We start from the raw sequence: 27,122 nt of genomic DNA on the forward strand, positions 1-27,122 counted from the left end.
GATTGTAGTTCTTCTAGCATTCGGTTCTGTACCGAGGGAAGTAAAACTAGATTAAGTAAGATTATGTATGATTCTCATACTAAATGTATTAAATTTAGGAGACAAGATTGTAATGGGGAGATTACTTGTCAGGAATGTCAGGATTGGGATTCTCAGGAGTGGAAAGTTTATCGTTCCCATTCTGATAAACTTGATAAAGATAGGAAGAGAAAGGCTGCTCTTAGAGCGGAGCATAGAGCTAGCTTAGAAGCTACTCCATTGCCTTCAGTGGCTGAGGGTAGCACTGTTTCTTCCCCACTTATCCCTTCTGTTTCTCAAATTTTGAGTCCTCCTGCTGATATATCATGTACTCCTTTACCATCTTCTCATGCTTCTGATTCCAACACTATCACCAGTCTCGAGTCTAGGGTGGATAAGTAGTTAGAGTTTTTGGCCAAAACAGTCATGAATCTTGGTTTATCTTTTAAGGCTTTTGTCGATAAAGCTCCTGTTCCAGATGTTTGTACTACCAGTGCTAGTAAAGTGCAAAGTGAGAGTGTTGTGTTTTCTGAGGAGGGCAGCTGTCTGTCCTGCCAATGCTCCTAGACGAAGGTCCCTGTCCCACTCCCCTGCACCAGGGAGAATACATACAGGAGGTCGAAGGGAGGCTGGTAGGGTTTGCCCACAGGCAGTGTTTCCCTTCGTCGAGCCTGTTGCACATTCCCAGGTGTCAACTGAGCACCACTGGAAAGGTGTCTCATTTGATACGCATCGTATGTCTGATTCAGAAGATTCGTCGTTGGATGGAAGGCATCGTCGGCGTCGGTCCTCTGTTTCTCATCCTTTGAAGAGGCTTTCTGCGGCTGCAGACAGCTTTCCTCCTCCCATTAAGAGATTTAAGGAAGCCAGCATTAGTCCTCAACCTTCTTGCAGTTTTGCTGATTCACCTCCTTTGTTGTCTCAGGTTCAACAAGTAGCCTGAGTTAGTCCAGAGTCTCTTGGCGCTGAAGATCACCTGATCTTGTCTCCTAAGCGCTGTCGTAACAAGTGCTTGCTGACTCAGCCCAAGCACTCTTGTGCTCCTGAGTGCCTGCCTTCTCCTGAGCGCCTGGTGGCAGCTGCTCAGGTGCAGGCATTCAACTCCTGCTTCTTCTAAGCACCCGACGCCATCGCTGCCTCTCCCCCATTTGTCAACTCATGAGGATTCTCTGGCTCCAATGAAGCATCAGTTGGAGGATTTGATGACTTTCTTAAAGAAGAAGATGGTTCCTAAGTCTGAGGATTTAGTTCTCTCTCCTGTTTCTTTTGAGGAGGAAGAAGTGGACCATGATTCGGTGCCTGCTTTGGCTTATTCGAGTCTCCTCAGGTTCCTATTGATAAACTTCTCAGTCTCTTCCAGCCTTCTCCTCTGGACTCCCCTACCTCTACATTTTTGATGAAGAAGCATGCCTCTGACTCTTGCCTTCCTAAAGGCGGGATTCCACCGGGGCAACATTTTGGCAACATGTGGCATGCTACATTGTCGCATAGGCTAAGTGTTTTTCAACCAGTTCAACAGAAGGCAACATGTAGCATGCGACTGTGTGGCATGCGACAGGTGGCAACATGTTGCCGTATATCCTGACGCATGCCACATGATTTAGCCTGTTGCCTAGTGTTGAACACCTTCTCACCAATCGCGGGAAGGGTTCCATGTTGAAAGCAACAAGATGACTTGGTCGCAAGAAGAAACCGAAGAATTTATAGAAGAGTATAGAAAACTGGCAGTTCTGTGGGATATATGCTTGCAAGAATACAAGATGCACTACGGGGATTAGCTGAGAAATTTAATTGTGACGTGACGATGGTGAAGAAGATCAAGAATTTGCATACTGCTTTTCACCGTGAACACAGATGCCTAACCCCAAAAAAAAAAATCTGGATCTTCTCCCATCAAGTGAAGCAAGTGGTTTGCCTACAACCTGCTTCTGTTCCTCCTGGACGTGGACAGCCCAATGCCTGGCTATTCATCTCAAGCTGAGCAACCAATATGTGCTGGGGTAAGGTATTATCATTATTATTAACAAGTAAAACACCATCGAAAATAAACTGAAAAACAAAAGCTCAAAGTTTAAATATACTTTTCATTTTAGTCTGAGTTACCACAAAAGCTGGCATTATTAAAACACTATATAAAGTATTATTTATTTTCAAAATAAGATTATATTTAGCTTTGTAGAGATTATGAAGACTGTTCCATAGTAGGTGTTATATATATATATATATATATATATATATATATATATATATATATATATATATATATATATATATATATATATATATATATATATATATATATATATATATATATATATATATATCTTCTTTCGTTTTAACGTGCTTTTATACCCATTTTTATATGGGGTAAGCATTCTTTGAAGGACTTTGATTTGGCGGTGGTAATTAAAATGCCTGACATCGCTCCCCGCAAACTACATGTATTGAGAAGCTCCCTTTCTCCCAGCAGCATGAGGAGAACTGGGCGGGTAGTCCGGCATTGGTGTCTGTTATGTTTTTAGATGTTGGAGTGGCTTTGTTTATGTGTGTATTAGTCTGTACATCCATTTGCTTTCAGCAATGCTACATACGCCCCGGGATGTCTACACGGATAGCAAAGTTTCCGCCTCTGACTGGTCGGCTTCCAACCATGAAGTCTGTGGTTGCTTACCAACCAAGCCATCGAGGCTCTATAATATATATATATATATATATATATATATATATATATATATATATATATATATATATATATATATATATATATATATATATATATATATATATATATATATATATATATATATATATATATCGAGTTTTTCTCCAAACTCATCCTTGAGAAGTTCTTGAACAGGGATTGGTCATCAGACAGTAACCCATTTTGAGCAATGCTACTTCTCTCTTCCACCAGCGGTGCTTCCTTTTAGTTTTTTATTTATTGTGCACCACTAGATATCCAGCAGCAGCGACCGTCTGCTGAGACATCGTGATGACAACTGGCTTAGTTTTTGTTGAATTGGTTGAAAAGGTTTTGTGGCATTCAACAGTCAACATAGCATGTAGCATGCTACAAGCAACAACGATGTTGCCTTGCCACAGGCAACATGTCTCCAGGATGAAAGCCGCATGCAACATAATTGTTGAAAGCCAGTCAAGTCGCATGCTACATGTTGCCTGTGTTGCCCCAGTGGAATCCCGCCTTAAGCTCGACCTTTCCTCTTCTTCAAAGAAAGCATTGAAAGAGGTCGATGAGTGGTTGACTTTGAAGAGAGTTGCTTGCAAGGCTACTTTCATCTTTCCTCCTTCGAAGCTTCTAAAGAGGAGGTACAGGTTTATGCCACTGGGGAAGCACCTTCCTTGGGAGTTCTGCCTCCTCCCCGGGGGACTTCTGCTTGGTTGATGCATCACGTCGTACTGCTTTCGCCTCAGTGAAAGTCTTCTTCTCATCTCCCGAACTGGATCATCTTGTTCGCAATACAATATTTTCAAGGTTTTAGAGATTTTTAGTTTCCTGGATTGGACAGTGGGGGCTTTGGCGGAAGATTGAAGACTGCCCAGCCCTTGCAGACAACTTTGCCTTGGATTGGTTTAATGTTCTGTCTTGTGCAGACAAGGCAGTAAGGGACGGTTAGGCTGAACTTGCATTGCTATATGTGATGAGCTTGTTGAAGAAGCGAGACCTGTGATGCTCCTTTGCTACTAAAGGAGCAATCTCTATCCAGAAGTCAGCTCTCTTATTTGCTCCGCTTGACAAGTCTTACCTTTTTCTCCAGGACACCATTAAAAAAGTTCTTTTGGATATTTTGTTAGGTGGGGCAGACTTCACATGAGGTCCCTGCAATTCTTCCTGAAGGCAAATTGGTGCAGGAAGACTCAGTCAGACTCTGTAGTCTTCCCAGTAATGTCGGGGATCAAAGAGGATCTCCGATGGTGGTTATCCGAGGAGAGACTTCAGGAAGGACTCTATCTCCTCTGAACCCCAGCCTAGAATTCTACTCCAATGCCTCGGATGTAGGGTGGGGAGCCCTGTTAGGGAGTCGGAAGGTGTTGGGGACGTGGACCGCAGCTCAGAATTCATCTGGGCCTTCAAGCTTTTTCTCCACTCATTTCGGGGAAAATAGTTGCGATTTACTCAGACAACACCACAGCTCTGTCCTACGTTCGCAAGCAGGGGGCATCCACTCTTTCACTCTCTGCGAGGCAGCCAAACACCCTCTTCTATGGGCGGAGCAGAATCAAGTCAAGCTACTCCGCCACTTTGTGCAGGGGAAGATGAATGTTCTGGCTGACCAGTTAATCCAGTCACCAGGTTCTCCCCACAGAGTGGACCTTGCATTCCAGAGTCTGCAACTAGATCTCTCTGCTACTTCAAAGAACAACCGACTTCCTCTCTTTTTTTCGCCAGTCCCGGACCATTTAGCTTGGATGATGGATGCAATGTTGTTAGACTGGACAGGCTAGACGTGTACGCCTTTCCCCCCTTCGGGATGATCCCCCCTTCAGGATGATCCCCACCTCGGGATGATTCAGGAGGTGTTAAACAAGTTTAGTTCTCATCAGATGTCTTAATGACACTAGTCATTCCCTTCTGGCTGAGGAAGGAGTGGTTTCCGGACCTGCTGAGACTTCTTGTGGATTTTGCAAGGCTTCTTCCACAAGAACAGTCGCTGTGGTCCTGACAGGCTTCAGACTGTCAGGAGCCTCATCAGAGCAAAAGGATTTTCATGCAGGGCTGCAGAAGCTCTTGCTATTTGTAGAAGAGGTTCTTCTAGCAAGCTCTACCAGTCCAAGTGGACAGTGTTCAGAGGATGGTGCACACAAAATCATGTCTCTTCTTCTGAAACCTTTGTATCCCAGATTGTGGACTTCTTGCTCTTTCTCAAGGGATATAGGGCAATGCTTAGCTCAGTGTCAAGCACAGAGGCCTTAACCTGTGTATGAACCAAGATATTAGTGATTTTGTCAAGTCATTTTAGACCTCCAAGACACACAATCGCTCTTCAGCCCCTTGGAATTTGGACATAGTTTTAAAGTGGCTCGTGATCTCCTTTTTTGAACCTCTTCATTCTGCCTCCTTTAAGTCCCTCACTCAGAAGACTCTCTTTCTTGTAGTGCTGGCTACAGTGAGGCAAGTAAACGAACTCCAAGCAATGGATAAGAAAGTTGGTTTTGCACAAGGAGGCGTAGTTTGCTCTTTTTCGCTTGATTTCCTCGCAAAGAACGAGGACGTTTCTCGCCCCTGGCCCCGCTTCTTTATTATTAAGAGCTCGGAGAACATTCTTGGGCTGAAAGAAAAAAGACTTCTTTGCCCTGTGAGGGCCTTGCTATTTCATATCCGCAGGACTGAGAAGATCAGGGGTTCCTCTAGCAATCTCTGGTGTTTGGTGAGAAATCCATCTCGCCTGCTCTCTAAGAACGCCCTCTCCTTTTTCTTAAGGAGTCTTATCTCAGAACCACATTCTCAGACATAAGAGGACATCTTCCTGATCTTGAGGGTAAAGGCTCATGAGGTTCGAGCCATCGCCACTTCTCTTGCGTTCTGTCATAATGTGTCATTTTGGAGATCGAAATCTGTTTGCTTTGCTCTTCCTGAAAGATGTGGGAGCAGTTTTTGATAATTTTAGTATGTTAGGCATGGCTGGCATGGTGTTGGGCGAGGAACTTTCCCTCTACTGTCTCCTCACCTTGGTTTTTTAGGTGTTGAGTTGTCGGGAAGCCTGGGGATACAAACATACCTGGAGTACCCGCCAGATTTTTTATGGTTGGGGTGTTTGGTTGTCTAGTTTTTATTGTGGTGTAGGTAATACTGTTGTTTTTTATTCTGGTCGTGCCCAGGGCTAGGGCACCTTCTTTTGTCTTTGTCAACCATCGGTGTACCTGCACAACTGCAAAGTACCCACTGAAGTAGGGGCAACTCTGGCCAATATGCCATGCCCTCTACAGTTTAAGATGCGCCGACCAGAGGCAGTATTTACCTGTAGCAGCTCTCTTACCAGGTAAGGTACAACAAGCACTGTCTCGATGCTAGCAAACTTCTAGTTCAAAGTCATTATCTCTTAATGTTTTGGATTAGTTTTATATTCATCTAACCTGCCTCCTCTCACTGTGGAGTCAGCTGTATAATGATATTTTTATAATAAAGTTTTATATATACTTACCAAGCAATTACGTAATCGGAGCCCTCCCTCATTCCCCACAGATGGATGTATTTTGGCTCAAACAAATTGATGTTTCCGGATGAGTTGTACCTGCCAGTCCCTATCGCAGGCGGGACCCTGTCACCTACACTAGCGATGGTAGCACCACCGCGAAATTTTAATTTTTGGTCTGCCTTGGTAGGAAGCTGTTAGCTACGTAATTGCTTGGTAAGTATATGTAAAACTTTATTTTATTATAAAAATGTCATTTTTAACTCTTTTACTGTTATTATGACAGAATGGCTTTATAAGTGAGCTTCTGGTGAATATTTCTATAATACTGCTAATGACACTGGTTGCATGGAATATGAACATTAAAATACTGTAATATTCCTGCAAATTGTAAATGTTACATTAATGCAACTTGCAGTTCCATGAAGATATTGAACATATAATTTGTTTATTTTATTTTGGAGATAACCATCAACAAGCTTATAGAAATATTAAGCAGTACAGCTAAAAATGAAAGCAGGTATATTTGTTTCCTTATTACTGAAATATAAATTTATGCAGTGAGCTGCAACCATCTAAACAGGCCTACCAGTTTCAGCATTCAAAATCCTACCACAGAATGCTATAATTGTCAATCTGATAAAAGAATTTTAAAATCATTCAGTCATGTTGCGGTGCATGTATGTTAAAAGGAACCCTTAAAAGATTATCACTTACATTTTCAGAGAAATTCTTAGCTCATTGGCTACCTTCTTTGCATTATATGCAGCGAACAGCCGTAATGCAAGTGCATTGCGGCATCCACGATGATATTACCGCAACATGTTTGCCATAGCTGATACAGTTGGATGGAAGTATACTTTACTTGCAGCTATGGGTGATTTCAGACGTTTGCGCTTGTCGGACGACAAAATAAACATACCTGAAAACCTGTAAAATACTGCCCCTCTAATTTTCTGTCGGTCCACTCATCTGTATCTATATACTGTAAATGAACCATGAGGTTATAATAATCTCTCAAAACAATTAAATACAGATAAACTTTAATACATAAACAAATTTGGATATGTAAAACGTAAAGAGCCATATCGTAGTAAACTCTTCCCTTCATAAGTTTGAGACAGAGAGAGAACGAGTGGCCGGGCTAACTCTTTAGCCCGTAACCATAGTTTTTCCAGTATAAAAACTTTACAATTGAGGTTAATGTAATGTGACTATGTGAATGAGAGAGAAAGACAAAATGACTCGAGATGGAGAGACAATCTCGTCGAGGCCCTCCCTTGTGTGGATTCCATTTTTATTTGAACTGGTTATTAATAGTTATGATGGCAGTACCGACTTATGTGATACGAGGTGGCAGATCGCGTCAGAATTATGACCTGTCAAGAATCACCAAAATAAGAGAAGAGAGAGAGAGAGAGAGAGAGAGAGAGAGAGAGAGAGAGAGAGAGAGAGAGAGAGCCAGCCTAATGTCAAGGATTAGAAAAGGAGTGTTGAAACCTTGGCGAATGTAAACATTAAGACTGAGTGAGAGTGTCTCCTGGTTTTCTAAGTGTTTCTCCAGTATAATAGACATTAGTGAAACAATAATTGCGTGGAATAATTATGAATATGTAGTGATTCATTCAAGGTGACAGGCTTTTGTCATGGCGGTAGAACTAAGTTATAGGTACACGGCGGGTATTTAGCGAGAAATGGCAGTTTCTTATAGTATTTTGGATGCTTATTAACAATTTAACGTTAATTTTAGCGGTTGGCTGTAATTAACTTACAATTTACCTTTGAACTCTACCCTACGGTAAGGGGGACCCCGATGGGAATCCGGGGTTTTGGGTGGGGGAAACACGGTGACAACTCTATCCTACAGTAAGGGGGACTGATGGGAAAGCGGGGTTATGGGGGGGTAAAACACCGGGAGGAGGTTTTAGCATGTTATTATGGTATTTCCTGCTCTATACAGCATTTCAAACGCAAAAAAACGGCTACAAATGAACGACAAATACACCAACATTGGTAGCTGGTGCAAAGGCAAACTTCTCCAACTACTACTACTTTTCTCCTCTAAGCTATTGCGCATGCGGGATGTTGTAAGGGAGCTTAACGCCAAAAATTGAAGCCAATTCGATACCTACTTGTTTATGACGTGAAAGTGAGGGTTTCATGACGTCATATTGGGACTTTTGGCTCTTTTCCCATGTAATAATGTTATGCTTTCCTAAAACAGTTGTGTTTTCATTACATTTCTTACAGTGGTTGTATTTCACTGTTTCCTTATTACCTTTTTATCTCTTGCTTCTCTTCCTTGCGTTTCTTTCCCTCCGTCTGTGTACATAGCATCATTTCATAAAGCTATACACAATCATGAAAAAACATCTCTTTTTTGGTGTTATAATGTTACTTTTCTGTAGACCAGTTATGTTTCTATTACATTTCCTATGATGTTTTTACTTCTCTTTTTCGTTACTACCATTTTTTCTCTCTTCAGTCAATATTTCAGGGTTTACTTAAACGAGCACCACCATGCTGTAGCCTGTCAGTTCGTTTGAGCGATTGATAGCCTTGTTCTTTCTTAACATATCCCTACATTAAGGGGTTGGTTGCCTGGTGCACTTTCTCCTACCTTCTATCAAAGGCATCATCAACATAAGGCATGGTTTAGTTTTAGTAAACAGTTTTTAACGTCCGCATACCCTTGCTGTCATCAACCATGGTTATTGATAAGTGCCAATTACTTGATTGCTAGCCTACTGTGACCCCTGTGGCGCGCGCGCGCAGCGCAATATTACCTCTTGCCAGAACATATGTGCTTGCAGTAATCTTGTCAAAAGAAGATAAGGCGCGAAGCGCCGTTCCGCCACCCCGTTGCTGTGAAACCATTTACTAATTTTCATAGCCTATACTTTACCTTTCACCTGAGGGAAACCCTAACCCTGTCACGTACTAAGTAACCTAAAAGAACATACTATCTTGCCAAGAATCTTGTCCAGTGGGGATAAGGTGCACACCGTTCTACCACACCTTTTCTGTCAAACATTTCTTGTCCTGAAAAGAAGAAAGATTTTGTATGCATTTCATAAATTCTCGTGAAACCTTTAAAGTTGTGTTATGTTATGGCAACACTTGACCCCCCTCCCTGCTTTCCACCAATCACAAGCCTATATATTCACCCCCTACCCCCACTGGCCTGGGCCTCTTTCATTCCAAAATTTGTCACGGCTTCCCTCTGTCACCTTCCGGCTTCCACCTCCATCCCTTAAGTCCTTAAGTCCTTACCATGTCTGCAGCCGTTCCTTCTACTTCAAGGTCTTCTGAACCTATCAACAGGTTTACCCTTCCCCAGACATGTGATAATTGCTACCTCAACTATAAGGATTTTGTGTTGTATTACGCTGGACAGTACGAACGTTTAGTGAAACTCTGTCAAGATCATGGCCTGTTAAGGAAGCAAGTTTTCTGTGGGCATTGCCACAAAGAGTGCCATCTTGACCTCGGCAAGAAGGCTTTTAGGTGTAATAAGACTTACACCCCTGGCCTGAAAAAAGGCAGAAAAAAGTGTAATTACACCAAGTCTCTCTTCAAGGGCACCTGGTTTTCTGGTTCAAAACTGGATATTGAAACTGTGTTGATATTTTGTTATCTGTTCACTAGTGATTTGTTTAGTTACAAAGTTGTTAGGACTGAATTGAATTTAAGTGATGCAGCCATCAATGACTGGTGTAGCTTTTCAAGGGAAGTAATTGTAAATAGGTGGTTTAATCAGAAACAGAAAATAGGAGGCCCCGGCACAACAGTAGAAATAGTTGAAGCTAAATTTGGCAAAAGAAAGTATAACGTTGGGAGGGTTATAGAGGGCCAGTGGGTCTTTGGTGGTATATGCCATGAAACCAATTTTTTGTTGTTCCCGTTGAAAGTAGGAACAGCGAAACTCTAATATCAGTAGTCAAAGATTATATTGTGCCGGGGACCACAATTGTATTGGACTGCTGGAAAGCATACGATTGTTTAAGTCATAAAGGCTATGTCCACTTAAAAGTTAATCACTCTATGAATTTCACAGATCCAGTGACCGGTGCCCATACCAACAGGCGGTGGAGGGAGCTTCGTGACACAACGCCCAGGTAAGGATACAGAAAGCACAACTTTGTTGGCTACCTGTCAGTGGCCTATTTTAAAATTCATTTTGAGGACCCGAAAGCCAGGTTTCACGCGTTCCTTAAGTCAGCGGCAAACCTATACCTTCCACCCCTTTAAGGTCAGTTTCTGTACTTTTCTGATTTATTTCCATGATACAGTTTTATGTATTTCATAATCAATGTCTCTTGGTATCTGTATTTACAAGGTGGTATCAAGTTCATGTCAGGTCCATTTCATGACGCCACTTGCACATCCCCGTCCGCAACTCTCGGACGCCACCCCTACCACCCCGCTCCACACAACTTGTGAGTTTCGCAATCAAGTATTGGGGACACAGCTGCTTTACCTTGAAATTGGTTTTTCCTACAGTTTTAGTGTTTTTGATGTTGAAGTGGCAGACTTGTGATGCTGTTATTTATGTCCGACTCTACCTGTCAGTCAACCCCCACCCACTTATACCAGCACGTACCTTGTGCATCTTCCACCCCTAGTAACCCACCTACCCACAACCTCTCCCTCTCGTGGATCATATGGCTCCCTGAAGGTGGCGTATTCTCGGTCTTTACCAGAACATAAACATGGCGGCTTGTTTACATATGTCTCCCACCCAGTACCCCGCAATCCCAAAGTCCCCCATCACTGTCGGGTAAGGTAGGATGTAAATAACAGTTGACCCCGACAAGATAACTGCTGCTTCTTCATCAAAGGCACTAAAACTGTAGGGAAAACCAATTTCCAAGGTAAAAGCAGCTGTGTCTGCATTACTTAGAAATAACGTAATGGCTAACACCAGTGCTTAAAAATTGGGGAAAAAATTGCATATTACTAAAGTTGCATAGCCGAAAACCTTATATGCCCTAAGGCGATTTGCCTTAGGGCAAGCGACAAGGATGCTAAAACTTTGTATACTGTGCTGCCATCTAGTGAATGGTTCAAGATGAGTAGCTACATAGCGCCACTAAAGAGGAAAGACACTTTCAGTTTAGAATTCTCCTCTTACTCTTCAATGGAAGCTGTTGCCGAAGTCCTTTTTGAAGAGATGAAATTAGGACATGGTGATGTAACAGTTATTAAGCAGGAATAGCATTGTAACAAGATTATCTTCTTCAACTACATTTGAGAGTTATTGATCAATATGAGAATAAAGAAATCCCTTTAAGGAACTCCTGTAAAGCTAAAGTATTCTGCTTGAGTGCTATGTATACATATGTATCAATTAGAAATGCTCCATTTGAGCTGGATGACCAGCTTTTAACCGAGTTTTTAAGCAAATATAGCAAAGTTGATAATATTAGAATAAACACAGCGTGGGTCCTTTCCAAGGTTTGTTGAGAGGTGTTGAAGAAGATATAAAGGATTAGGGAAGTCTCAAGAAAAAGACTCCGATGCCGAAATTACATGTGTTAACGAAATTCAGGGTATTGGCGAAACCACAGAAGAAAACTGCTGCATAACTGATGTTGAAATACGCGAAGATGATTTTGATAAAATGCCTCAAGTTGAAGTTACTGAATATGAGAATGATGAATGATCCCAAAATTTTGATGACGAAAACACAGTAGTAACCAAAGTGATTGAAGTGGAAGTTCATCGCATCTCAGAGGATGATACATTAGACAATCTTCAAAAAGAGACGGATAGGCGTACGACAAGAGGGAAAAAACTGACGAAGGTATCTGGAATCCAGGACTCAAAGTTGACGAAAAATGCTGATACAGGACACAGAGTTTGACAAGGAAATGATGCAGACGGATACAGAAGTTGATGACGACCGTTTTAGGATCAATGGTATTTGCAAAGCAAAACCAAATGAACAAAGTGGCATAAAATTAACCTTGAAAAAGGATTATGTAAAAATAAGTCATTCACAAAATGTCGACACTCTTTGATCTTGACGGAATCCTGAGTAGTAAAAAAAGGTACCATTAAAAAGGCAAAATTTGTCTACAAAATTTGTAAAATTCCTTTTCAGTATTTTAAATGATACGAAAAAGCAAATGAAGGTAATTAACTTGATGTTTTATTATAAAATAAAATATATATTTTGTTAATACAAGAACATAACATTAAAAATGATGAGGATATTGATCTGATCAAAGAGCGTTGTAAGATTTATTTTAACTACACAAATAAACTTAAAGGTGGAACTGCAATTCTCATTAATAAATCTTCAATTGTGGAAGTACTGAAGGAGGAACTAGATGTATATGGTTGAATAATCAGTATTAAATGTAAATTTTGTGATTATCAAAATCATATTTTCAATGTCAATTCTCCATCGGGGTCAACAAAAAAGGCAGAGAGGGAAAAGCTTTATAATGAAGATCTGTTACACTTTCTAATAAATAACACCCAAAACCTAATCCTTGGAGGTGACTGGAATTCTGTAACAAGTAAGCGAGGTGTATCTAATCCTCACAGCAACCTAGTTTCCAAGGTATTTTGTAGTCTGAAAAACAGTTTAGGGTTAAGAGATGTTTGGTTTGCTACTAATCACATGGTACAATACACTTATGTTGAAGACAACTATAGTTCAAGAATTGACAGGTGATATGTAAAAAGGCTATTTGAAAATGTCTCAGATTTTCAAAATATTCCGATAAGCTGGTCTGACCACTGTATGGTTTAAGCGCTCATTTAAAATCAATAATGAAGACATGATTGGTAGGGGATACTGGAAGCTAAACACTTCCATCCTTAGTCAGACTATAGTGAAAAGTAATTTTGATAACTACTGGAAAAAACTGAAAAGGGAAAAATGTAACTACAGAAACGTACTTGAATGGTGGATTTTTGCAAAAGGGGAACTGATGAAGTTCTTTAAAAAATCATATAGAATCAGTAGCCAAGAGAGGTATGGGGTACTAAATGTCCTTAAAACTCGGCGTAGGGGATTAATGGGTTTTGACTATGTGTCAGGTGAAAAGTTTGAAGAAATCAATACATTAAAAACAAGGATAAATTGTATTGAGGATGAAATGTGTGAAGGAATTAGAATATTTTTTATAAGTCATAATATTTTATATACATAAATATACTTAAATTTACTATGTACATACATACTGTACATATACACATACCCATATACTGTATAGTATACATACCCATTATAGTATACACACTCATATACAGGTGTTTCGAAATTAGAGGCCCCCCTCCACAGAACAAATGGAAAGTTATGAAGTTTTCTGCTATAGCCTATCTCCAAGTACATTATTTTAAGTTTCTATTAAGCTATTTTTCATTTTACATTTCTTGTATTTTCAGACTGAGTGATGGAGTTAGATACAGCCATGGCTAACGACTCGGAGGAAATCAGATGGATTGATCGAATCTGGGCAGTGGGTAGAACAAAAAAGTCTTTATGTAAATTGGCGCTTGAACTAGAAACAAAAAGGGGAAAGAAGAGAAGTTATAGTGCTGTATATCTTGAATTGAAAAAATCTGGTATCAAGCCATTTCATGTTATCAGCAAGACCAACATCACTCAGCAACAGAGAGAAGACGGAGCATGGTTTTGTGGTTCATTTCTTAAAGATTGGGATGAAGCTGACTTTCTCCATGTTGCCGCATCAGATGAATTCTTCATTTACACAGTCAAGAAGCCAAATCATAAAAATGACATCATTTGGGCTGCAAAGTTGGATGATATCAGCAATGACATGCGCTATCACCAAGTTGTGAATGTTTGGGAATTTTTCTCTGTTTCACAGTCAAATGGTTAATGTGGCTCATCAAAGAAAAAGGACAGTCATGGAATGGCAAATACTTCAGAGAAACTGCTTACTGGTGGAGTATTTCCTTTCCTCAAAGATCCTGAAAATGTGTTATCTGTTGAAGAAGTCACATTTTTGCATGATAAGGCACCATGTTTCAAGGCTCTTCAGACACAGGAGCTACTTCGGAACAGTGGTATCAATTTCTTCTCGTCAAGTGAATTTCCAGGTACCTCTCCTGACCTTAATGTGTGTGAAAACATTGGTAGTATCTTAAAGGATCGCGTTGAAGCGCGCACAGTGAACTATGATGGTATACCAAGCCTCGACGACCTGCAAAGAGAGGTGACCAAGTGCTCAGGAAATGGAGTTTGAGTCTCAGCTTTTTGCAATTTGCTGAAATCATACCCCTCAAGAATGCAGGCTGTGGTACAGGCAGATGGAGGCCACACAAAATATTAAATACTTACAGAGAAACTTAAATAAATACCTGTTCTGAATTACTTTTGTTTTTGTCCATATCAATTTTAGTTTATGCTGTAGAGGGGGCATCCTCAAATTTTGAAACACCCTGTACAGTATATCTGTATATATTAAAATTCCAGGTAACTACGTGTAAAATGAGAATAAATATTTTTAAATGATTTACGCAATACATACCTATTCATGAATATACTTTGTCTTATTAAAACAATTAAATGTGGATCATCTAACAACAACCCAGATTTATAATTATACCAAATACCAGATATGAAATCTGCTAATAATACATTTGCAGTGTTCCTATCTTTCAAACTATTTGTTTCAAATTCAAATTTTAGTACTTGAAGAAAATTCTTAGTTCTGACTTTACACAAAGCTTTAAACACTTTTTAAAACCATTCTATTAACTTTTATTCATTCTACAAAAATAAATTAAATGCATCATAGTTTCTTTTTCCCCACAAGTACTACATACATCATCTTGTACGATATTCATCATATGTAATTTGTCCCAAGTTGGCAATACTTCATGTATATATTTATACAATACTTCTTGGACGTGTGGCTCTATAAACTTGCTATTTACATTTACCCATTGTTTAACTGGAAGAATTTCCAGTTAAACAATGGGTAGTTAATTTGAACATTTGGCTTATAGTTATCTACCATTAAAAATCTATATACATTGCTACTTTTACAATGCGGATACACATCCATCTTGATGACTAGTCTTAAAGTATTAATTATTTCTTCATAATAGGGGGTGGTTATTACTGCAGCATCTTTAATTTCATTATCACTTAATAAGTAGCCTCCTTTTATTTTACAGTAGTACATCATTAGCTCATATCGAAAATCTTTTTTTGAAAAACTCTTATAAAAAGTACAAAAGAGAATTGCCTTTACTTTATAGCCCATTTTTACTACACCCTCCTTCTAATCTTGGTAAACATGTTGTTTTCCTGCTAATTGGCTGGTAATTACTTTTCCATAAATACTTGAAAATACATTTTTCTATCTGCTTCTCAATATTTTTTGGGATCGGCATCACATGGGCTATATACCAACATTTTGATAAAAACTTCATACTAATGACCAGAGCTTTTTGAAATATTGTTAACTTCCTATTATATGAAAAGCCGACCATTTTCATCACATTTTCTCTAATTTTTTTCCAATTTTCCTCCCTTGTTTTACAAAAATCATTAAAATAGGTTATACCTAAAATTTTACAGCTATCGGTTTGTATGTTCAAATTTTGTACTGGCCATAAGGTTCTGTTTTTCCATTGCCCTAACCCAAATATGCTAGTTTTATTCAAGTTAAGAGAAGCACCAGTAGCATCCTCATACATTTTTAAGATCTTAAAACTTTCTTCTATCCCTTCATCTCTACATACTACAATAGAGCTATCGTCTGCACACCCAACAACGCAAATTCTTAGATTATTTGGCATTTCGGGAGAATATTTACCAACTCTTTGTTTCAACAATCTATACAATGGCTCTTGCGCTATTATGAACATCATCATCCACAAAGGACAACCTTGTCTGACTGATCTTTTGATAGAAAAAGGCTTAGATAGGTTGCCATTAATACTCACCACACTATTTGCATCTGTGTATAGTATTCTTATTAGACCAATGAACTTAAAGGAAAATCCAAACCGGTCTAGCACTTTAAACAAAAACTCCAAATCTACTCTGTCAAAGGCCTTTGACCAATCTAAATTAATTAAAGCAATCTAAATTAACTAAAGCAGCTTGCATATCATATCTCTCACCGTTGTATTTACTTTTGTTTTTGATCTTCCTGGGACACTAAAGAACTGTTCAGGTGATGTGCACAGTGGAAGTAACCTTTTTAATCTATTTGCAATTATCTTTGTAACTATTTTGTAATGAGCATTTAGTAATGTGATAGGTCTTAAATTATCAATGCAATGTGAACTATCATCCTTCCAAAGTAATTTCAGTACTCCCTTGTTCACTATATTTTTAAAGATATACTTAATTACATCTAAAAATTCTACTTTTAATATTCCACGTTTTCTTATAAAATTCTACTGGTAATCTATCTATGCCAGGTGCTTTTCCATTGTTCATCGATGATATAACCTATCATACTTCGTTTTCATTTACCTCTACTGTTAATAATTAATTTTCCTCATTGCCTATCACAGACTGAATAACATCAAAACCTCTATTTTGAACCTGGGTATTACATTCATATTTATTGTACAATTTTTCATAGTACTCTACTGTATGTATTTCCATTGCTTTATTATCCGTTACATATACCCCCTCCTTTGTTTTTAATTTGGACATCATTGCCACAGGAGTCTTTTCTTTTCCTAACAGATAATGAGACATTTTCTCGCCTTGAATTCTTTCCTCTGTTCTTAATCTAACTTTTACCCTTTCACAAATTTCATCTTCTATTGTTTTTATCCGTTCCTTTAATTCTGATATCTTTTCAAATTGACTGCCTGTAACATAATGATGATGATACAAATTCCTAAGATGTGCTTTCAATACATTTAATAACCCATACTTTTCTTGTGCCTCTTGCTTTGATGCTTTCACGAAAAAGCTCTTTATACACTTTTTTGTATATATCCACCAATCAATTAGATTGCCAATAACATGGTTATCACTCTTCATCATCAGTTGAAAGTTCCCATCAGCAAGGTAACTCTCTAAAGTCTTACAATTTAATTTCCAATACCCATGACCCCATTTCAGATTATCATCTATTTTAATACTAGTTTTTAAAATGTTGTAATGGGAATGTTTAAAGTTTCAGTAACATTACAAGCTAAATCCCTTACATAAATTCTGTCAATTCTAGAGCCATCATTCCTCCTTACATATGTAAAGTCTACAAAATTGTTTTTCAAAACCCATACATCTTTTAACCTTAATAAATTTTTTAAGCTTATCAAGGCTTTGGACAAAAAACATTTGTCACCTATGGAGACATGATCCCTTTGACAAGTTGCACAGTTCCAGTCTCCTGCTATAATAGCATTTTTCAAGTTTTTTCGTGGAAAATATAACAAATCAGTACTAAACAACTCTTCTCTTTCTTTCCTTTTGTCCTTACCCGAGGGGACATATACATTTATAACCTGGAATACTACTTCAGCAATACAACATTTCACACTTAATATTTGGCCCTTTGTATTCATCTCGTTTTTCATGATTTTCACTTGCGATAGCTTGTTTATAAACACCGCAGTCCCTCCCTTTAATAAATGAGTTGAATTTAATATAACATGGCAATGTTGTATCAATATACCCTAGTCTATTTTTCTCTTTAACATTATGTTCTTGTACACATATTATGTCTATCTTAAGCACAAGCATAAATTCAATGAGTTTAATCTGTTTATTCAAATTATTTAAACCGTTTACGTTAATAGTTATAATATTTAAAGAAATGAAAATCCCAAAAAGTTAAGTATACCTTAGTTTAACCAGACCACTGAGCTGATTAACAGCTCTCCTAAGGCTGGCCCGAAGGATTAGACTTATTTTACGTGGCTCAGAACCAATTGGATACCTAGCAACGGGACCTACAGCTTACTGTGGAATCCGAACCACATTATGATGAGAAATTAATTTCTATCACCAGAAATAAATTCCTCTAATTCTTCATTGGCCAGTCGGAGACTCGAACGCTGGGCCAACAGCGTGCTAGCCGAGACCTGTAGCCACCCCTCCAATGAAGAACTATGAAAATCCCAAAAAATAAGATGGATGCACTATTCTGTTCTCAAATTCAACTAATTTTGGACCGTTTAGCATCTCTCTTGTGTATGTCGTCGTCTGAAGATTCTTCCTTTTTATCTAATTTCTCAATATTTATCCATCTACCCAAGTCATATTTTTTCAGCTTCACATTTATTTTATCACCAAGATTACCCATCATTTCACATTTGTCTGACTTAGATTCTATACATCCATTATCTTGTAACCAAACGTTATCGATTCCTTCCATATCCTGTGTACTGGTCCTTTCTGCACCCTGCCAAACTGTTCTAGCTTCCGAATCGTCAGTCCTTATTTCTTCGTTAGTATTTCAGCCATAACCTTGGTCTTGTGACATAGCTTTTTCCGTTCCTTCCGTTTCTTCCGTAATCTGTGTAGGCTATCTGTCGTTTCGTTTGCTTCTAAATTTGGCATAGCTTCTTCTGGTTCCATACTCTCATCTTCAGTAACTTGAATATCCTCGGTAATTACGACTTTGTTTTGCTCATTCCCAACATTACTTTCCAAATTTTCGACCGTTTCACCATTCACCCGTGGTCCTCTTTGCCCTTTCACCGCTGCACTGGGTTCATTGTTCCCTTTGTTTTCTTTTGTCGTTGATTTATTCATGTCCGGAAAGTCCTCCTCAGTCCAAATATGTTTCCTTCCTAATATGTCTACAATAGCATTTTCGTTTCTGGCCGTTGTATAGGAACGAAATATTATTCCCAAGTATATAAACAGAAGACGGAATGTTCTCCCTTATCTTCATTTTTGCTGTCCTCGTTCCATTTAACATTCCCTCAAAAGGACCGTCCGTGTGCATACCTGTTATTTCTGATTGATTCTACTTTGCCATATTTACTTAGAATCATAATGATTACTTCATCGTCATTGAAGTAATCATTATGATTCCGTATTGAGACGTATGTCGTCCCTGAAATAATATTTCGTCAATTTTTATCACTTTATCCTCATAAGCTCGCACCACATTCAGAAAGGTTTCGTTTTCAAGAAATTTCACCGCTATTCTCTCTTTAGTTTGGTTCTGAACCCCAACAATCTTCCTACTTTCTATTTTCAATATGTCAAATAGGACTTTCCTAGTTAATTCAACAGACGCAGGACTTTCCTAGCTAATTCAACAGACGCATAAGTTGAAAATAAAAGTCCTATGGAGTCCTGCCTCCGAAAAGGTTTATAAGTGCCCATTTTCAACCGGGCTTTTTCTTCACAGTGGTTCTCCCTGCATATCCAATTTCAAATTACACGTTTTTCTCTCAATAGATGGCGCTAGTGTCGCCAAACCCCAGGCAGGGTTGTCTGTCCTGGCCGGGACTTTCCTAGCTACTATAAACCCTGTTTCACTCCTGAACTTTAACTATAATACAAAAAAGCATTAAACAGTTATGTCACTTAACTCACCGTATGTTCACTTACATCTCAGTCCAATTTTGTAACAGAAGCCTTCATTAATGTTCGAAAAATCGGCCAAAATAAGCAGGACGGATCGCAAGCTTAATTACGCGACCTCTTTCTCTTCTTCCAAGGAATTAGAATTAGGCAGTGTTGCCACACTCGGATTGGAATTATCATACTGGCTCCTCAAAATTATGGGTTTTTCAGTAAAAATATCGTACAAAATTGTAGATTTTATCGTAATTATTATCTTACACTGTTTCTGATATTTAACACATTTTTATAATTTAACAAAATAATGAATATATGTATGATTTCTTTGTAGTCATTAATATCTTGCAAGTTACATAATTAAGAAAAAAATACAATTGAAACATTTCTCTCTACAAAAACTAAAAAAATGGAATTATGAACAATTAGTTGTTTTGAACAAATGTTATGAACGATTTATTATTACATTGTATTAACACTGTGATAAAAACAAAAGTATACAACTTAGAATGTCACTTCTTTCCATAATGTAAACTAAACTGATAACGAATTAACACGAAGATATGAGTTGATAGGCCCACTCATACATATCTTTAAACACCCCAAAACATCGAAAATCAAAATAGCATCACCGAGTAGTAATTTGAAATAAATATATATAATTAAACATGTCTGGTACTGATACTTATCCCACGATAAAGAAATTAATAACAATAATAATTTTAAAGTATATCTTTAAGAATCTTCTTCCAAATCAAATTCATGTTCTCTGATGTTCTGGAATAACTGTGCATGATTATTTATTTTGGAAAACATATCATTTGCAGGAGTAAAATAAACACATGACCCTCCTGAACCTTTGATGCAACTAGCAGAGAGAAGAGCCCCATTAACTGTCCTTGTTTTTAGTCTGTTTCTTTGTTGAGTTTTACAGAGGTTAACTTTACTGAACACTCGTTCGCATTCAGCATTAGAGTGCAGCAAGCAAAGAGCAGTTAGAGCAAAATTGGCTAGGTCTGAAAAACTAGACTCTTTTTGGGACACTTCTCCCCAGAACTTATCAGGTGACTCATTAACGAGATGTTTAAGTTCATGTTGCAATATGAAAAACATTCTCCATTGATCATCCAGCTTTTGAAGTAGTGAGTGGTCATCTGGGGGTACAGTCAGAGGAAGCTCAGATGCAAGAGGGAATAAGGAAGGGATTCTTTCTCTGAATTCTGATGAGAGAGCATTTTTTGGACAGAGACAGTTTAACTTTGACAGGACACCATCTTTGAAATTATACCTCTTTATTTCTGTGCATGCCACTACAAGGAAACTTCTACACCTCTGAAAAAACTCCTGCTGTTGAGCTTCCTTTTCCTTCCTGTATGGAGGGGTTTTTTAATCCCTGCATAACTTTAACTCCTAGGTAACTTGGGTTGTTGCTAATTCTTCACTATCATCACTGTTTGCCTCAGCCATGGTAGACAACAATAACAACAACAACAACACACAGTGACAGAGGGAGGGTGGTTCAGTACGCTAGACCCGGGGTCCAGAGCTCCGTTTTTTTTTTTTTTTTTTTTTTAGAAATTAGCTTGTTTCATGGAGGAGTTCACCGACCACTTATATTTGTAATTATATACTTATCAACGCCTTAGAATTATCGTACAAACCGTATAATAATGGAAAATGCTATCGTACATCGTACCAAGGCCGTTTTTATCGTGCATGTACGATAATTATCGTACGTGTGGCAACACTGGTAGGGCGAAAATAGAGGAAAAAGTACAAAGTGAGGATGTTGCTCCATATTGCCTAAAGAGAGAAAAGAATATCAAACCAATTATGAGCAACGTTGTGACGGAAAATGGGATTAAGTTGAATAATGTTAGGCAATATTATATTATTATGCAAAAGGTTACTATTAAAAGTTATTCAAGAAAGAAAGATGTAGTGAAAAAGAACAAGAGAAAATATTAAAATTTATAGGGAAGAAAATTAAAAAAGAAGATAACGATGGTCTTATTTCTGAGATTTCTGAAAAGGAAGTTAGAAAAATAATAAGAGAAATGAGAAATGGAAAAACTCCAGGCCTAGATGGGCTTTCTGTGGAGTTCTAAAAACAAATGTGGCCAGTTATTAATAGGGATTTCACTGAAGTGATAGAATTTATTTTGGAAAACAACGTGGTGTTAATTAAAGTCAATAATGGAGTGGTGATGTTAATTCCAAAAGACGGTGATTTATTACATTGTTTATCTAACTGGAGACCCATTACCATGCTGAATGTCGACTACAAGATGATTGCAAAACTGATTTCTAACAGACTAAAATTAGTACTGTCAAAAACTATCTCAAAGGAACAGTTTTGTAGTGTGCCAGGAAGGTCTAATTAATCTTTGTATTACGATGATTAGAGACATCATTTATTACTGAGATAAAGAGAACCTGAAAGTCGTCATAATAAAATTAGATTGGGATAAAGCCTTTAACAGAATAGACCTACAATTTTTGTATAAAGTAATGGAAAAATTTGGTTTCGACGAAAAATTCATAGTCGGATTAAATTACTATATAGTGATGCAGTAAGCTGTTTGTGTATTAATGGAAATATATCTGAAAAATTTGCAATCGAAAAATCAGTGAGGCAAGGATGTCCTCTTTCAATTATGTTATTTATAATAGCCCAAGAACCATTGTATAGGTTATTAAAAGATAATTTAATGATGTATACTCAGAAATTTCCCAAAGATCTTAAAGTACCAATTTGTGGTTTTGCTGATGATTCATCTGTTATAATTTCTTGTGACGAGGGAATAACAAAGTGTTTTGATTTGATAAGAATGTTTGAGTTCGCCACAGGAGCAAAACTGAATATGGAAAAAACAAGTATTTTTGGAACTGGGGAATGGAAAGGTAGGTTGTCATGGCCAGTGGGTGAATTTAATGTACAAACAGAGTGTTGTAGAATTCTAGGAGTAACATATTGTAACAGGTATTGTGATACTTTGAAGATTAACTGGGATTTAACCTATAATAAATTTGTAAAATCAGTTAGTCTGCTAGGTTTAAGGAAATTGACTTTATTTCAGAAGGCAATTTTAATAAATTCAGAAGTCCTTTCTAAAGTCTAGTATATAGCTCACTCCTTTCCTGTGACAAAAGAAAGTTGTCAAAAAAAATAATGCATATACAAAATCCCAACTAATTTTTATTAAAACGTTCTTAAAATGTGTAGCACACAAAGGCGCAGGTATAGAACTTGTTATGTACTATAGCCAAATAGGGTTAAGTGGTTTACTGGGTAACTGTGAGAGACGAAACTATTTTCCCAGCCCCTTACTTCAGTATTGTAGTCAATCTAGTTAGAAAGTTAATGAAAGTGCAGTCATTCCCAGATGTAAAAATTACAGCTTTAAATCAAATGCCGAAATGAACTACCCGAATTACAAATGGACTGAGATATGGAAGACTGTAAATAATATTTGCATGAATTGCTTCCTACAAAAGAGAGATTTCATGTTATGAACATATCAAGAGATCAATATAGTGCTGAATGTGGAAACATTGAAAATATGATTCATGCATTTTACTTTTGTCCTTTAGGGAAAAACTTGTTAGATTGGTTTTAGCAAAAACCATTGCAAGTTTGTATGATTAATTGTGTTTTTTTGCTAAAACTGATGAAGTTTGATTTTGAGCCCATTCCTAGAAAAGACAAAAACACTGTAGTAATATTAACAAGTGACCTTATTATTGGACTGTGGCAAAGTTATAAGAACGGGAAACTATTAAATGACCCAAACTTGAGGACCCTGATCCAGGAAAGGATGTAAAGATCCATATTGATTTTAAATTTTCAATTAGGAGATTTCTTTAAACAATATTTCACGGATAAATACATAAAAATTTGTAAATATTTCAAAATTATTTAAATTATCTTTCAACGTGAATGTAAATATTTGTCAACAACCATTGTAAAGTTTATTTTTGGAAAATAAACATTTAAAAAAAATGTCAAGGGTTATTTTTGGCTAAGTATGGATTCGAAGATATTGTTAGCCGGTGGTTTTTTTTATATTGGTTGTGTCACTCACACTGAATCGATTCGATATATTTAATAATAATACTAATAATAATAATAATAATAATAATAATAATAATAATAATAATAATAATTTTTTTTTTTTTTTGGTCTATCACAGTCATCCTATTTGATTGGGTGGTTTTTATAGTGTGGGGTTCCGGGTTGCATCCTGCCTCCTTAGGAGTCCATCACTTTTCTCACTATGTGAGCTGTTTCTAATAGCACACTTTTCTGCATGAGTCCTGGAGCTACTTTGGCATCTAGTTTTTCCAGATTCCTTTTCAGGGACCTTGGGATCGTGACTAATGTTCCTATGATTATGGGTACAATTTCCACTAGCATGTTCCATATCCTTCTTACTTCGATTTTCAGGTCTTGATACTTATCAATTTTTTCTCTTTCTTTCTCACCTACTCTGGTGTTCCATGGTATTGCCACATCAATGAGTGATACTTTCTTCTTGATTTCGTCAATCAACATCACGTCTGGTCTATTGGCATGTATCACCTTACCTGTTCTGATACCATAGTCCCAAAGGATCTTTGCCTGGTCGTTTTCTATCACTCCCTCAGGATGGTGTTCGTACCACTTATTACTGCAAGCTAGCTGGTGTTTCTTGCACAGGCTCCGGTGGAGGGCTTTTGCTACTGAATCATGCCTCTTTTTGTACTGCTTCTGTGCAAGTGCCGGACATTCGCTTGCTATGTGGTTTATGGTCTTGTCTTTCATATTGCACTTCTTGCATATGGGTGAGATGTTATTTCCATATATTATTCTTTGGACATATCTGGTTCTTAGGGCCTGATCTTGTGCCGCTGGTAGCATTCCTTCTGTTTCCATCTTGAGTTCTCTCCTCTGTACCCATTGCCGAGTTTCATCGCTGGCCAATTCTTTTGTCTGTCTCATGTATTGTCTGTGCATTAGTTTGTTGTGCCATTCCTCTGTTCTGTTTTTCATTTTCCTGTCTCTGTATATTTCTGGGTCTTCGTCTATTTTTATCAGTCCTTCTTCCCATGCACTCCTTAGCCACTCGTCTTCACTGGTTTTCAGATATTGCCCCAATGCTCTGCTCTCAATGTTGACGCAGTCCTCTATTCTTAGTAGCCCTCTCCCCCTTTCCTTTCGTGTTGTGTATAGTTTGTGTGTATTTGCTCTTGGGTGTAGTGCTTTGTGTATTGTCATGTGTTTTCTAGTTTTCTGGTCTGTGCTGCGGAGTTCAGCCTTCGTCCACTACACTACTCCTGCGGTGTATCTGATTACTGGTACTGCCCATGTGTTTATGGCTTTCGTCACATTTCCGGCATTGAGTTTTGACTTGAATATCGCCTTAAGGCTCTGCATATATTCTTTCCCGATCGTTTCCTTCATCTCTTGGTGTTTTATATCCTCTCCTTCTATTACTGCCAGGTATTTGTATCCTGTCTCATCTATGTGTTTGATGCTATTCCTGTCTGGTAGCTTTATCCCTTCAGTCCTTGTTACTTTGCCTTGTTGTATGTTGACCGAGGCACATTTTTCTATTCCAAACCCCATCCTGATGTCCCCAGATACAATCCTTACAGTCTGGATTAGGGTATCTATTTCCTCTTAATGCTTGATGTCACCATACATCTTTATCCCAGTTGAGCATCCATCTTCTGTATGGGAATCATGTACTGTATTCAACAGTTGTCTCCTGATGTTAACCTCTGTATTTTCCCAGAGCTTGTAAGTACTGTATTCAAGTTGTGCATTGTATTTTTAAGGAAGCTGATGGTGTTTTCCTCTGCCTCATATATTTTCAGGCATTCTATTAGCCACGTGTGCGGTATCATGTCAAAGGTTCTCTTACTATTCTTCATTACCATTTTGTCTATTAGGAGCTGGTCTTTTGTGTCCCTACACCTCCTTCTGCTGCATTTCTGTTGGTGGGGGATGGTGTGTGTATCCTCTAGATAGTTGTATAGCCTTTCACTGATGATACCTGTTATTAACTTCCACATTATTGGTAGGCAGGTGATAGGCATGTAGTTACTTGCTATATTTCCCTTGCTCTGGTCTTTCTGTACTGTGGTCATCCATTTGGGCGCATGGTGGTTTGTGATACAATGCTGGAGTTGTTCTGCTATTCATGGGTGTAGAGCCTTGAAGTTTTTGAGCCAGTATCCTTGGACTTCATCAGGACCTAGGCTTTCTAGTTGGGCATTTTCTTTGGTTGTGTCTGTCGTGATCTCGGTGAATCTTTGTTTTATTCTCCCCATTTCTTCTGCCTGTTTATTGTGTGATAGTGTTATACCAGATTACTCCATATGTTTTCCCAGAGTCTCTTACTTGGTTCAGCTTCAGGAATTTCCTGGTGGTTGTCTTCTCTCTTAGTTGGCTGTATAGTCTTTTCTGGTTGGTTCTAAAGAGTTTGTTCTGTTGGTATCCTTTATTTCTGTTCTTGTACCATTGGATCTTATGTGCTTTGGCTTTAAGCCTCTGTTTTATATCTTCTATTGTGTTGCTCAGTCCCTTCTCCTGTATTTTGTATTTCTCATTCAGTTCCTCTCTTGTTTTCTTGCTTCTTAGTGTCTTTTCTGTCATCTCTTTCAGTTTACTCAAGTCAGATCTCATCACCATGATTTGTTTTTCCAGGCGCCTGTTTTGGTTTCTGTTGGGTTGGTTCTGATGAAGGTAATGGTGTATGTATCCCCATGAGTTCTACTACTAGTCTTCCTTCTGCATATGCCAGGTTATTTGTTTCTGTGATACTGGTGGTGTGGATTAGTCTCATTATTTCATTAACTTCACTTGTTTCTTCCCTTAGTTTCTTTGTGTTGTAGGCTTTCATGGAGGGGATCTTTGTTCTTTCTGTATCTGGCTTCAATCATTGCCTGATCTTTTCCACCCATTCTGACGTCTCTGTTACATCTTCGGCATTTCCTATTTCCCTTTCCAGTTCCTCTCTTTCTGCTGTGGAGAGCCAGTTCTTTTTCTTTCTGTTCCTTACTTGGTCTGCCAGCCTCTGTTCTGTTTGAGGGATGTTGTTTCCCTCATTCCAGATGTTGACCAGCCTTCCTCTGTATCCTCTTTCTTTTGGGTTGCTTCTGATGTAGCATCTCCATATTTCCTTATTTTCCTCTCTTGTCCATTTCTTCTTCTGGTTTGCCTCTGTAGCTCCTGTCTCTGGTTGCTGGTTACTGTTATTGTGATGGTCAGTTGCTGGATGATGACCTCTAAGTACCTGACCGTCCTCCCCGTCGATTGGGTTGTATACCTAGCTGCCGGACGAAGCTCCTCTGTTGCCAGAAGGTTCATTTACGTCGTTGTCGTTTATTCTTTCATTTCTTTCCATCATTGCTGATTTTTGCTATTTAACCCATGGCTGGACCCTACCCCATTGAGGATAGGTACTCATTTA

The 27,122-nt window shown here is 38.2% G+C and overlaps 1 protein-coding gene across 12 annotated transcripts in view; it reads left to right on the plus strand.

The window, feature by feature from the left end:
* Window positions 1–27,122, plus strand: part of LOC136825538 (uncharacterized) — an 841,925-nt gene that overhangs the window by 582,183 nt on the left and 232,620 nt on the right. For 6 of the 12 annotated variants that reach the window (XM_067082124.1, XM_067082125.1, XM_067082119.1 and 3 more), the window contains one exon: window positions 10,228–10,288. The exons of 5 other annotated variants lie outside the window; for them this stretch is intronic. The gene's annotated coding sequence lies outside the window, so the exon portion shown is untranslated. Of the gene's footprint in view, window positions 1–6,220; window positions 6,387–10,227; window positions 10,289–27,122 lie in introns of all 12 variants that reach the window. One more of the 12 variants, XM_067082120.1, reaches the window with a different exon arrangement.

Source organism: Macrobrachium rosenbergii, chromosome 37 (assembly GCF_040412425.1).
Source record: "Macrobrachium rosenbergii isolate ZJJX-2024 chromosome 37, ASM4041242v1, whole genome shotgun sequence".
NCBI classification, from domain to species: domain Eukaryota; kingdom Metazoa; phylum Arthropoda; class Malacostraca; order Decapoda; family Palaemonidae; genus Macrobrachium; species Macrobrachium rosenbergii.